At 36.6% G+C, this 12,976-nt stretch overlaps 2 protein-coding genes across 6 annotated transcripts in view; one reads left to right on the top strand and one right to left on the bottom strand.

Annotated features, from left to right (window-relative positions):
- Positions 1-12,976, top strand: part of PDGFD (platelet derived growth factor D) — a 257,644-nt gene that overhangs the window by 135,699 nt on the left and 108,969 nt on the right. The gene's annotated exons all lie outside the window — the stretch shown is intronic.
- DDI1 (DNA damage inducible 1 homolog 1) overlaps positions 1-12,976 on the bottom strand; it is a 77,236-nt gene extending 64,260 nt beyond the window's left edge. For 3 of the 4 annotated variants that reach the window (XR_010113489.1, XR_010113490.1, XR_010113491.1), the window contains exon 1: positions 1-12,976. This exon is cut by the window's left edge. The gene's annotated coding sequence lies outside the window, so the exon portion shown is untranslated. The other variant, XM_063608767.1, reaches the window with a different exon arrangement.

Raw genomic sequence — 12,976 nt, 5'->3', positions numbered from 1 at the left:
ATTTAGATATTTTATGAATTATGTACATGATAGGTAATGTTTCCACAGCTGTCTTATAAAAGACAAAACTTCAGATTGTTGTTTATGTAGCTTTCTCTATTCTAAACAGCAGCTGAGTTAATTGATTACCATAGTAATTAGCATGGCTAAAGCCCATCTGTCTATAGAATTTAATTGTATTCCAACCATGAAAATGAAAAACAAAGACTGATCAACAAAAGCTTCACTTTTAAAAATAACAAATAAAAGATAAATCAACTCACCTATTTTTCTCAGAAAAATTAAATTTAGCAGCCTGTATAGAAGAATTCCTTCTTATGCCATCCCAATGGTATCTAGTCCATAGAATGTTCTATTTCATTTTTTAAATGGTTTGGGAACATTAATGTCTCTGCAGGTTGTCTCTCTATTCTGAAAGATGTGGCACTCCCATGCCCATGCTCTGTTCCATTACACTTATGAATATTCTATCTCACTCAGCTCATAAAATGTGCTTAACTGCTGATAGGCTCTTGTTTACTTATGTATTGGTAAAATATTTCAGTGCTGCTTATTCACAGAAGTCGTTGGAGGCCTCCAGAGGACAGGAACTAATCAGAGTAACTACGTACTCTAGCTTTCAAAATCAGGGAACCAATTTATGATGCTGAAGAGAAAGAAGATAGTGTCATTGATTTTTTTTTCCTTTACAAACTTTAAATGAAATAGAACTGAAATCTCTCAGGCAACTCTAAAAAAACTGTTTTTGTCTTTTATTTTTCTGCATTTTTTTTTTACTTCAAAACAACTTAAAACACTATTAACTGTGAACAAAGACTTGGTTTTATTTCATGTTCTTACTGCATTGTTTTTTTAATCTAGAATGCAGGGTTGTGGTGGCCCCTTCATGCCAGTGGTTAAGAGACAAGAAACCCAGTGTTCCAAGGATAACTTGTAAATTACTGTTTACACAAATGAAATATTCTGGCATTCAACTGACATAAAAAAATGAAGCCCCACTGTAGTTGAGGTTTCTGATACTAAAATTGGGCTCTGAGACCATTTCTTCATAGAAAATTTAAAGCAAACAGGATCATCAGCTCCTCAATATGCAGCAAGCCAGCCTGAAAAAAAAAAAAAGCAAAAACAAAAACAGAAAAGAGGACAAATTCAACTAAGAGCCATAATTTGTGTTCATAGGGATGGATATAGCAAATTTATCTAGCAGTTAGCCTCAGGTCTGTACCTTCTCTGTATTAGTGTTAGGTAAGATCACCCCTTTATGATATTGGATTTTTAAATCTAAAATAACTAGGATTATCCTAAATACAAGTTGCCTTCCTAAGAAAAAGGAATCCATGCTATGCTTTTTTTTTTTTTTTTCTTTGACGGAGTCTCGCTCTGTTGCCCAGGCTGGAGTGCAGTGGCACGGTCTCGGCTCACTACAAGCTCCGCCTCCCAGGTTCACGCCATTCTCCTGCCTCAGCCTCCAGAGTAGCTGGGACTACAGGCGCCTGTCACCACGCCCGGCTAATTTTTTGTATTTTTAGTAGAGACGGGGTTTCACTATGTTAGCCAGGATGGTCTCGATCTCCTGACCTCTTGATCCTCCTGCCTCGTTCTCCCAAAGTGCTGAGATTACAAGCGTGAGCCACCGTGCCCGGCCTATGCTTTTTAATCTAATAGGCTCTAAGCTATAACTTCTTACCAAGAAGGCCAGGAGATCTGTTCTTTGAAAATATCAATTCAATCTGCCCTTGTGACCAAAAAGAGTCAACAAAATACAGGCATCTGCAAAAAACTATCAAAATTTAATCAATGTATGTTATTCTATTTTTTTTATAAAAGGACAGTATTCTATATCTGCAATTCTGGAAAAATAGTCACATAAACACACACAAGAACTGGATAAGATGCAAGTCGGTGACGTAGAAAGCCTGTTAGGGCTTTGAAGTAACAAAAGTAGAGCTTAAGTGCCCTGGATTTGTCACTTTTTATCTGAATGTCCTTGGACAAAGCATTAATTTATCTGAGCCTCATTATCCTCTTATGTAAAATGGGGATGATGACAATAATCTCTTTTCCATAGGATTTTGGTGTGGACTTAACGGATAATTTGAGTTTGTCTTGTAAATAGAAAAGCACTCTACCAAAGTATGTCATTTTTTCCTCATAGGAGTGAAAACAATAATTAATAACCTGGAAAAGTCAGACAAGAAGATGGAATTTATAAATGCTAAATAACACATGTAGATTAATTTTTAACTCCTTATTGACTAGGACCAGGTGCTGTCAGAACTGTCACAGCTCCCTTCAACCTTGCATTCATTCCAGGATGCCGCAGAATGTTCATAACAATCTTGATCACCAAATCTGTTTCAACACCAGGGAGTAACTTTCAAAGGTTGAATAAATACATCCTTTCATTGCATATGATTGTATCATGTTCTTGAATGTCATTTTTAACCATAGCAGTCTGCAAAGTGTTCTTGGAGGTTAAAGAAAGTAGATGACAAGGTCTTTGTTCATAAGGTGCTTATAGAATTGTTAAGCAGACACAACACAATGAAAAGACAATCTGTTCATCTAATTAATAGTGAAAAAGTGTAGCATGTTAAGTCAGGTTAATATGGCTTACCTTGTGTGCAACAAAACTGTTGAACTTGACATCAAGAATATAAGTATGGTCTTTCCAATAAGTTAGTATTTGGAATTACTGTTGGGTAAGTTTGTTTGTTGGATGGAACAATGAAAGAGTCTCAGTCCACAGGACACTTCCTTCAAAGGTTTTTTTAAAAAACCAAATCCCCAAAACAAATTACAGAGTTAAGGAGATCAAACATTTCACAGTGAATGCCCAGAGTCATTTGGACAGGACATTGTAACCATGAGGCCATAAGGTTTTCAAACCTAGGGGACTGCTCTAGACAAATGATAGCAGGCATCCAAATGTTCCTTTAAAAACTGGAATTTTTTAAAATGGGATTTTGACAGAGGTCATTGATCTGTGTCATGGGATAACAGATGAATTATCTCAAAGCAGGTGCTTCAAACTTTTTTAGTGGTGTGCATCATGGTTTAAAAAATGTTTTTTGGTCACACTCAATATTTGTATATTTATAAACTATGTGTCATATTGTATAACATAAGATATAAAATGGATGGAAATTATAAACGGGTTAGTTGATAAATATACAAATTAAATGTCCAGTATTTTCTTCTACTCACCAATAGATCTTAAGGTGCAAAAACCTCACTTCTGAAACTATTAGTAGACAATTAATTCCCTGTTGCTTTGAGTGAATGGCCAAGGGTCAGGCTTCCTTTCCAGAAGGCATGGATTAGGATCAAAATAGGAAGGCAAGGAAAGCATAGTCTGAGAAGAATGAAGAGAAAACACACATATGGGCACTTTCATGGGCAGAGACTAGCCTCTCCTGATACAGTATTCATCAGGTGGAGGTCAGGAGAAGATAGTGTTACAGCCATGGCTGCAGAGTTGGGATCAACAGCAGCAATGGCAGGAGCAGCAGGAACACAGCCCTACCTACCCTAGCTTCCACCCTTCCTGTCCCGGTACAGGGTGCAGAAACACAAAGACCATCTGTGGGCCTTTGTAGAGAGCCCATGTGGTGCCTAACAGATATGTGGGTGCACAAGAGAAAAGGTCAAAATAAGGACAGCAGGTTTAGAAAGATGTTACCTTTGCTTCCTAGAGGCTGGAAGCTCATCAGTTCTTTAGACAGGCAGGTGAGTGAGCAAACAGCACTGTGGTTCTGTGATGCTTGTTCTTTTGAAGCAGACACTGTTGCTGCCCTGCCTCATCTCCCTGTGCTCATGTTTGTGTTCCTACAAATGCTGACACCTTCCGCTTTCCAGTGCCCTTGGGTCTTAGTTTCTCTGCCCTTGGGAGATTTGCTTAGGCCACCTCAGTGAGGAAATGCTGAGGCTTTCATACCCTTAGGGGAAACTCTGGGGTCTTATTCTGGTCTCAGTTTATCCACTTTCTCACATGTACTTCCTGGGATGACCTCTCAAATAAAGACTGCCTGTATCTACATCCTTGTCTCAATGTCACCTTCTGGGGAGATACAAACCAGAACTGTATTTGGCAGGAGTGGGAGGGTTTTATATTTTATCCATTGTGTTGTGTTTGTTTTTCTCAAGTAATTTTTTCTAGAGTGTCAAACAATTCATGTAGATTTGACGGAAAGCTAGACACAATGGATTTGCACCCCATACCATCTGGTCAAAATCTTGGTGCCTGGGTCAAGGTTCCATTTTGGTGTGTAGCTTTTATTCTGCATGTCCTATAACAGTGTTCTCTACTGTTGCTCTAAATTGGCTGATTCAGATTTCAAAGTGCCTGTCAATAGATCTCAAACTTTTATGCAGTTGGTAATTACAATACGTAATAAAATGTAATAGGCTGACAGCTTGGCATAAGCCCTAAGGGCATGGGCTTTGGATGTGCCACGGTTTGAGTCTCCACTTTGACACTTTTAGTTCTGTGCAAAAGTTTCTTTACGTTTAAGAGAAGGATCTCAATGTTGGTATTCTGTTGACTCCTGAAAAATACACATAGCATTGAGTTGGGGGTTATTCTAAAGTATCAATCACTTATGATATTCAGTTAAATTGAGAAATATAGCTTGGGAGGACATGCTTCATATTCTTCCCACAACTTCTTGAGATCCATTCTTCAATAGAGATTATACAGATTTGACACTTACGTGTGCAAATAGGTCATTTGTATGCACATTTTTGACAGAGACCTATGTATCTATCTCATTGCTTTGACAGTACAGTCATGCACCACTTAATAACAGGGATACATTTGAGAAATGCATCTTTAGGTGATTTCATCATTGTGTGAACATCATAGAGTGGACTTAGCCAAACCTACATAACCTACAACGCTGTATGGTATAGCCCTTGGCTTCTAGGCTTCAAACCTGTACAACGTGTTACTGTACTGAATACTGTAGGTAACTGAAACACAATTGTATTGTGTATCTAAACCTAAGTACAGTAAAAATACAATGTTATGATCTTATGGGACTACTGTCTTATGTGCAATTTGTCATTGAGGGAAACATTATGTGTTATGTGATTGTATTAGCAAACATTAGAGATACACCAGCTTAAGTATTAGTTATTTATATGCAATTCAGTCAACTCACTGTGGTTCCTTGAAGAAAATTCATGTACTCTGACCATTTATTTTACATGTGGAATGTCTGCAGCAGCATGGTTACTGATGAATAAAGCTCCTCTTTTTTTTTTTGCATGGTACCTTCATATTCAAATGTATCCTTAAAGTCTATACTTGGAGATATTAATCCTTTTGATTTACCTATTTTATCTTAATTTATAACCCAAGATAAAAACTTATTTTCGATACTCAATGCCAAGTTATACATTTTATGAGACCTTTTCATTTACCAGAGTCCCAAAGGAAAGCACCTCTTCAGTCAAGTGACATTTTTTCCTGAGAGCTTTAGTTAATGTTACATGTATGGCATATGTTTAAGTTTATAAGAGGTTGCCTAAAGAAAAGCTGTTGGGGAAATGCTTGGCATCATATTAATGCAAGTCAGTATGTTCCAAGTTTGTCCACCTTTTTTTCTTATATTAGCAATGTTTGCATATTAAAATATGGCTAATGAATGATACAAGTACATGTTGTGGTCATTTTGCTCTGAATTAGACTTTTAGCTATAACAGGGAAATTGGTCCTAGAAGAAGTTCTTCAGTAAATGCATAAGCTGTGATAGACTTCTTGCCAACCTGTAAAATTCCATCTGATAGTTGGTAGCTATAATAGTTCATCATTGGAAGAAAAATGCTGAGCAAATCTCCAGATCATGTTTACTTAATCTTTATTCTATGGCTACATAATGTGTTTCGTGAAAAAGTTATGTGACATTTCTTAACAGTAGATTGTGTTTACATGATAGTAACACTGGACAGTATGAAAAATTGTACAATTTACTAAGAATGGATCGATAGTGCGCTTTTATATACTAAAGCCAGAACCATGGATATAAAGAATAAACATCTTTTTTCTCTTCTACTCAAAATCAGCACTTCTTAAATCTTACCCAGTAGGAAGGAACATTTCTGGAATGATTATATAAACCTGTCTTTGGTGGATTGAGTGAAATGGCAGATACCTCACCTTAATTGCAAAAGGGCCATTGAAGCTTGTGATATCAAGAGCTCCCTGTAAAGCCAGGATGGCTGACATTCTATTAGAAATGCATTAGAGCAAAGAAGTTTGTAGTTCAGAAAGATGTAAGTAAAATACTGTTCAGACGGCATTTTCTGTTGCTTACCTTGCAGCTGTTGTTTATTAGATATTCTGGTTATTTAATTATATGTTTTTTGGGGATATACTCAAGGTCATAGTTATAGCAGATTTTTAATTATATACAAAGCTATAAAAAGTGGAACATTTCACCCTGGGGAGCCCCCCAAAATGACTGTAACCACTTTATTAAGTGAGCTACCACAGAGTTTGGCTATGGTTACTAAATCAAAGGTTTGTGTATATGTTTTGTTCCTTGGGCAGTCATTGTTTCCATAGTTTTCATTTCTCACTATCTAGAAGTGCAAACAATAAACCTTTCAGGAAAAAAAACAAATTTTATATTTTTTATAGTTACTACCCACATAGTGTTCAGGAAACCTTACCAACAAAAATAGCCTATAAACTTAGAGTGTGTGTGTCTATGTGTGTTTATATACATATATATCTATGTACACACACACTAAATTTTGTATGAATATACACATATATATGTACACACACATTATATGTTTATAGTGTGTGTATATATATTGAGATATACATATATAATATTTTCTTAATATTTGTTAAGGTTCAAATATATATACTAAATTTTGGCTTAACATAGTAAAAACAAACTGAGACAAAATACTGTATCACTTTTATTTTTGTAAATTGTAAGGTCAGTTTTTTTCCTTTCCCCTAATGGGGTTGCAGTCAGGTATTTTGGAAATTGACCTTAGGAAATTGGAGGGGGGTAAAATGTATTCTTTATTTGTGCTGCAGGTTTTATATGTTACTGTAATGTCATACTTCCAAACAATAATTACAAAAGCATTATCCTATAAGAAGTCCTATTTGTCCAGTCAATGCACAGAGTCTACGTAAATTAATGCAGTTGTCTCTTTAAGGCTGTTGAGTCCAACTATTAATCTTGAACAGTATCCCAGTGGAATCCATTATGTTAGAACTTGAAGGAAGAACACGAAGGATTGTAGATCAATTGAGTCCACAGTGTGAAATACAAACTCTACTTTTACTTTATCATAACTATTTTAAGAAAGCAAACTGAAGAGTAGATCCCAATATATTTTATCCTGCTGGCATTCTATTATTAGGTTAAAATCCCTACTCTTTCGTGAATGATTAAAATTTCTACTCTATTCCAGTTTGAAACATTCTTCTTTCATTAACGAAGTACTGGTCTTTGTGCTTATGTTCTCTTTTTGTCCTTTGCTACATTAACTGGGGTAGAAAATAAGGAAGAATGGTTGTTTCCTTGTATCAGAGTCCTGATGGGATTCTTAGTACTTGTGAAATTAATGGGTTTTTACCACCTGCCTGAATGTGCTACTCATAAACTTGGCCATTAATACTCCTTCCTCTATGCCTGTACCCAAGGTGTTAGTATTCCCCCACCAATGCTATCCATCTCAGCAGCCCTTTTCCACCCAAGCTTTGGAAGGTGCTGTTCTAATGTGAATTGGTTAGCTATCAGCATAATAAGCTGTATAACCACCATCCCAAAACTCAGTGGCTTAAAACAGAAATCATTTATTCTCTCTTGTGTTTGAGATCAAGTCGAGTTTGACAGACCTACCCTAGGATTGGATGGTGCTGGCTCCCAGAGTCAGGTTGGATATCGATCTGCTCTATTTGTTTTTTATCTTTGGCATAACAGGCTACCCAATACATGTGCTTCTCATGGCAGCAGCAGAAGCATAAGCGGGTCAAGTAGAAACAGTGGATGACTCCTAAGGCTTAGGATCACAATTAGTACCCAGCACTTCTTTCTGCCTGCATTCTGTTGTCTCAGTCAATTCACATTCCCAGCCTCAGTATCAATGGGGCAGGAAAATAAAGTGGTTGACATTAGAGGGAGTACTACAAAGTCACATGACAAAGAATGTGGAAACTATAGAAAGATGAAGAACTCGAACAATAATGCAATCTATCATATCATACACTTAAAATTGGCCTCTTTTCTCTCTCAAAACAATGCTGTGCAAGGCAGCTCTAGAATAATTCTCTGACTAATAAGACTAGTTATTCAGTAGGTCATTCTGAAGAGAATCAATCCATTCCTAGTTTTCCGTAGACCACTGCAGCTCAGATGGGATCCATGGACTAGCTACCATTGCATGAACCCTTTGCTTTTGATCCACAAAAAGATAAAGCAGTTATACCAAATGTAGGTTAATTATGACCCCAGGTACATTACTCAGTTTGCTGAAATTGTTTTTATGGAGCAAGAAATTGTCAATGAAGGAAGCAGTATGTTTTGATTTTCAACTTGGCCCAAGGTATTCTTCATATAGCAGACAGGCACTTTGAGTAGCATTATCCAAGAGCTTGTCTAGAAAAATGTATTCCTTAATCCAGGATTTTGTTTCTTTCACTAACTATAGATTATACACATTTTCAGAACTGAAGTTAAAACATAATGAATTTGATACTTTTATATTAGCATTATAGTTCCTTTCTGTTTGAAACTATTCAAACAGAATTCTTGACCAGTAGCATAGGTCTATGCAGGGAATAATGTAATATTAGGATAGATATGAAATTTGGCAATTATGTAAATGCATAAGAAAAATGAAGTATAAAATGTCTGTTTTCTAAACCCAGTACTCCCAAAATATAGTCATTGCCTTAAATAGAAAAGTATGTTTTCCACTGCCTCTTCTATCATATTCTAAAAACATTTATTATGTTCCTTAATGTGTACAAGTTACCTATTTAAAATGCATATGTGATGTAATAAAAATATATTGCTATTATTGATATTTATATGGTTTATCATACATATTATCTCATTCTTAAGGGATTGAAACATAGCTTCCATTTTTTACTTACATTTAGAACCTATCAATAAATCATTTGTAATAGCTTTGGGAAAGATTAAATGGATAGAATCAGGTCATACTTTGTAGAGTTTATATTTTCAGTATTACGTCCACAGTCACAGTCATCTCAAACTTATTAGAAAAAAAAATTAATGAAATAGCTGCAGGGTCTAACATTTCTAGAAATAGTGTCAAGGAAGTCCAAATTTAAAATACAGCATTAAGTATATGTCTCCATCTCTACATTTTATTACATATGTTGCTTCTACTCTCTGAAGTGATAAATCGGCCTAGGAAACTGCCTCTCCATCTTTTGAACTCCTAAAATGTTTGCTGCCTAGAAATTTGTTTGGTGTTTATTTACTCATTGGTATTATTTTTTCTGTGCATCTGTTTAGCTTAATGACATTTGTAGACTGTTTTACATTTAGTAAAACATTTCCATATTTTTTTATTTTTGGTGCTTATCGCAGCCCCATGGAGATGTTAATGTCATCACTATTTTGTAGATGAAGGAAGTGACATGTAGATTAGGTGATTTTTTTCCCGAAGACACACAACTAGAAAGTAGTAGGGAACACTCCAAACACATTTTTATTTTTAAAAGTTCATTTATGTCAGCCCTTCTATAATAGACACAGAAAATATAACGTGTGTGGAGCCATTTGTCTCCCTTCCATGCTCAGGACAGAAACTAATAATTATACATGATAATCTTTCCCCCAGATCATATCTACAGCCTCAGAGAACTTTTCAACACAATATTTCAGAAAGAATCTTAACATTTTTGGAGCTGGCGCTCAGAATTAAATATGTTTGATTTTCCAGCTATATATCTCACTTTGTTAGATTTATGTCTTTTGTCTCCCTGGCCCTATCGTGTCTGCCATTGTACTTTGCACAAAATAATACATGCTAAATAAATATGTTAATAGTTTTTGGTTAAATGTGTAAAAGTAATAATGTGGCAGAATTTAGTTGACTAGAGGAATAGTTTTTTTTCTTTTATTATCCTTGAATAATTTATTTCTCAGACATTAATGGGCCTCATTTGTGCCAATAAAATGGCACATATTAAATTTTCTGTCACAATGCTTGACCCAAAGAATGCATTTTATACATTTGAGATTCAAGGATGAATTTATTCAGCGAACATTTATTGAGCCTTTACTCTATGCCAACTCTGTGCTAGGTGCTGGACATACAGTATTGAACAAGACAAATGTAATCCTTAGCCTTTCAAAGCTCATTGTTTGCTAGAAGAACCAGATATGAAACAATAAAATCCACACATATAATACAAAGTAGAGTGTGTGTTTTTAAGGAAAAGAGTTGTCTGCAATGATAGAAATGATGCCCAATAAAAGAAGAGTTTTCCTGGTGAGGAGATAGAGGGTGAGCATTCTTTGCAGAGGACACCCTCTGCATTCTAAGGAGGTCCCAAGGCAGGGAAGTACTTGGAGCTGAGGACGACATGCCAGGCCATTGTGGCTGAAGACAAGGATCAAGGAGCAGAGCCATAGCTCTTTCCCTAAAGAACTAAAAAGTCCAGTAAGGAAAGAGGCACAAATCGGCAACAGCATTAATACTACACAATACGTTAAATGAGAAAAAGAATCAAAACAGTTTGTGAAAGAGAGGCAGGGTTAGAAATGCTTAACAGATGAAGAAGTGGTAAACCACACTTGGGGCATGAGAGGGAGGCAGAAAAGGACATGTATGAGTGCCAGGAGCACAGTGACTGGTGCAAAGCTTGCTGGCCAGGGCTCCTCCCTGAAGAAAAGGGCCATCTGGGGACCACCTGGATTACAACTAACAGAGAAGGGGATATATGAGTTGGGCAGATTCCCCAAAAGACATCTTCCTATACAGAAGCAATCTAACAAGATCACATGTCATGGGTTCGACTGCAGGGTTTGTGAATTCTGACTTCGAAACTGCAGATGAACCCACTCAGTTAACGAATGGACAATGGCAGACACGATAGGGCCAGGGAGACAAAAGACATAAATCTAACGAAGTGAGATATATAGATGGAAAATCAAACATATTTAATTCTGAACTCCAAGTCCAAAAATGTTAACTTCTTCAGTTCTGTTTACTGATATGTAAGTGCACAGAAGCATCTTGCCTCAAGAATATTGAGTTTCATTCATTTGTTCAATAAATATTAATTGAAATCCTCCTATTACTTCTCATTAGATTCGGATACAACACTGAATGAGTCCCAGTCTTTATTTTCCAGAAGCTTTTAGTCTGGGAAATGGTGTGTGTGTGTGGAGGGGGGTGGGGTGCAATTGGGGGACAATGTAAAGGGTGAGTTTTACAGGTGGAATCAATAAAATGGCACATGTTAAATTTTCTGTCACAATGCTTGACCCAAAGAATGTTCTTTCCCTTCCTCCATTCCCATTTATCATAGCATAAGGTACTGTATTTTTTTAATCTGAAAATCTCTGTCTTGTGAGAACCGCAGTAGTCACTGTAGTAGATTTTCAAATCTTTCTGGAGATATAAATGGCAGTTATGGTACTTTACAAAACAGCCACTCTAGCAGATGCCAAGGATCTTATCGATGGTGCTCTTAAAAATTAAACATCGCGTACTTACTTTCTGCAAGTCTCTAATGTGTATACATATACAAGGCTTTAGGTCTCCCTCACAAAAGTTAGCACCCTAGCATATGTAGTAAGGTAAAGACATAAGCAATGTCCCTTGACTGAGTCTTTTAAGGCATATGTCACACACCCACAAATAATCCCACAGGTAGAGGAAAAGATCAAGACTCCTACATCTCTGTTATTATTTGTTGAACGGTTTCGTGTTTAGGCATTTGTAATTTATGAGGATTACTAATTGGAAAGACCATATTTTCTGTAATGGAGATGGATGTTGGATCGGGCAGAACAGTGATGAAGAATATGTTGAGTGTTAGACTGGAAATTTGAACTGGAGAAAGTAGATAGAGACTAAAACATGGGCTGTGACTCATTCTGCAATGGATAGAGGTTTAATCTTCCTATCTGATGTCCTGGTGTTTGTTTGTATATACTGGATAATTAAAAAAAAAAAAAAACGGAAAAACACCCAAGGAATGTTAATAGATCTAAGTAAAGAGGGTACCTTAGTCCGCTCAAGCTGCCATAATAAAATACCGCACACCAGGTGGCTTAAGCAACAGAAATTTATTTCTCACATTTCTACAGGCTGGGAAGTTCAAAATCAGGACACCAGCAGATTTGGTGTCTGGTAAAGCCTGTTACCTGATGTATAGATGGCACCTTCTCTGTATGTCCTCACATGGTAGACAGGTTAGGAATCTCTCTGGAGCCTGTTTTATAAATCCGTAATCTCATTCATGAGGGCTCTGCCTTGTGATCTAATCACTCCCAAAAGGCCTCACCTCCTAATACCATCACCTCGAGGGTTAGAATTTCAACATGTGAATTTGGAGGGGACACAAACATTCAGACTATAGCAGAGAAATATTTCATGGCTGAAAAAGTCAGAGATTTCTTCCCAAAACCTGCTTCAAGGTGACCAACATTTCTTAAATAGTGCTACATGGCAAATTGTGGAAGAAAAGATTTTTCTGCCAATCCCATCTTTACACCAAACAGATTATAACCACCTTGTTCAGAGCAACAACCGTGTAGTATTAATATTTTCATTCGAACAGTGGCCATGGTGCCCTTTCCGTGTTAAAGTAGCATTCGTACACTCAGGAAATATCGGTTGAGTGCATATTTCAAGGGCCTTTTAAAGCTTGATATAAACACAGACATACCCAGTAGTTGCTAATTACTGCTCATTGGTTGCCACTCCAACTTCTCTCTTGCCCCTTATTTCTTACTTTTAC

The sequence above is a fragment of the Pan paniscus genome, chromosome 9 (assembly GCF_029289425.2).
Source record: "Pan paniscus chromosome 9, NHGRI_mPanPan1-v2.0_pri, whole genome shotgun sequence".
Lineage (NCBI taxonomy): Eukaryota > Metazoa > Chordata > Mammalia > Primates > Hominidae > Pan > Pan paniscus.
Note: the sequence above shows the minus strand (reverse complement) of the source record. Positions and strands in the feature narration are given on the sequence as shown.